At 40.0% G+C, this 1,738-nt stretch overlaps 1 pseudogene; it reads right to left on the reverse strand.

The window, feature by feature from the left end:
* Positions 1-433: 433 nt before the first annotated feature.
* On the reverse strand, positions 434-843 carry LOC123815201 (annotated as a pseudogene).
* Between the last annotated feature and the right edge of the window lie 895 nt (positions 844-1,738).

The raw sequence follows: 1,738 nt of genomic DNA on the forward strand, positions 1-1,738 counted from the left end.
TAAGTGGAGTTACCAAATATGAATGTATATATATTTGGTAAATCCATTTCTAGAAACTTAAGATAAGGGATTATATGGAAATGTCTGCAAAATATGTGTCTATTGTAACTTTTTTAAAATCTTATTTTTATTGTTGTTTAATCACAGTTGTCTCAATATTTCCCCCATTGCTCTCCCCTTTCCAGCTCACCACCCGCCCCCCAACTCCCACAGTTGATTCCCACATCATTGTCCCTGTCCATGGGTCCTTTATACATGCTCCTTGACTTGACCTTTCCCCTTCTTTTCCCCACTATACACTTCTCTCCCTTCTGGTTACTGTCATTTTGTTCTTTATTTCCATGTCTCTGATTATATTTTGCTCATTTTCTTGTTTTTTTTTAAATGTTTTATTTACTTATTTATTTTTACTTTTAATGACTAAGAAAAAGATCTAAAACCACAACTTCTGGAAGAACCATTTGTTCTTGCCGGTCTTGTATGTTTCTTTAAACTTGACCTTAGCCTCCCATTTGGCCTTGCATTTCAGAGCAGGGTCTCTGAAGATGTCCTTGTTGATGACAGTTTTGTCCAAGGGGATATCCACAGAATACCTTGTGGGCATGAGGTGATTGTAGTTATAAACTTTCACAAACGATTTGATCTTAGACCTCTTGGCAATTTTCTTCTTGTCTATAGCAGTTGTCACTTTTCAGGGATAGCGGTCAATTCCAGCCACCAGAGCATGGCTGTAGGGGTGGTCTGACGTGCCATCATCAAAATCTTCACAATGACTGCTTTGCATCTGCAGTAGTGTCGAGCCAGGACCAGCACCACCTTCCCAGGTTTCACAAACTTGCCCATTTTGATAGCAGCCACAGGGGCCTAGAGCAGAGATGCTGGTTCTATTTTGCTCATTTGCTTGTTTTGTCTATTAGGTTCCACTGATAAGTGAGATCATATAGTATTTGTCTTTCTCCACTTGGCTTATTCCACCTAGCTTAATGCTCTCCAATTCTATCCATGTTGTCAAAAAGGTTAGGACCTCCTTCTTTCTGCTGTGAAGGATTCCATTGTGTAAATGTACCACAGTTTTTTGATCCGTTCCTTTACTGAAGGGCACTTAGGCTGTTTCCAGCACTTGCTTATTCTAAATAACACTACTATGAACATTGAGATGCATAAATTCTTTTGAATTGTTGTTTCAGAATTCTTAGGGTATAATCCCAGCAGAGGAATTACTGGATCAAAGGGCAATTCCATTTTTAGTTTTTCTGAGGAAATTCCATACTGTCTTCCACAGTGGCTGTTCCAATCTGCATTCCCACCAACAGTGTACTAGAGATCCCTTTTCTTCACAACCTCACCAGCACTGGGGCTTTCTTTTCCTGCACTGGAACCTTGGGTTGAGCAGTCTGTCTCATCAGTTCTCCCTCCTGATTTATCTACACGTGAATGTCTGACCATTCAGTCCACCAGCCACTGCCTTGCTGCACATCCTCTCCACCCTGGCTGCCCATCTCCACCCCTCCTATCAGTCTGAATGAATGTTTCTCCTTTAATTCCTTGGTTGTTAGAATTCCATACAGTTTGATTTTTTTGACAGTTCTGGTTATTTTTTGTTTTTAAATTTGTTGTTGTCCTTTTGGTTGTGCAAGGAGTGTATCTACCTATGCCTCCATCTTGGCCAGAAGTCCATATAAGTCTTTTATCTATCTTGAGTTTATTTTAGTGTATGGTGTAAGTTGGTGGTCTAATT

Source organism: Phyllostomus hastatus, unplaced genomic scaffold, assembly GCF_019186645.2.
Source record: "Phyllostomus hastatus isolate PE091 unplaced genomic scaffold, TTU_PhHast_1.1 phas_contig_17, whole genome shotgun sequence".
Classification (NCBI taxonomy): domain Eukaryota; kingdom Metazoa; phylum Chordata; class Mammalia; order Chiroptera; family Phyllostomidae; genus Phyllostomus; species Phyllostomus hastatus.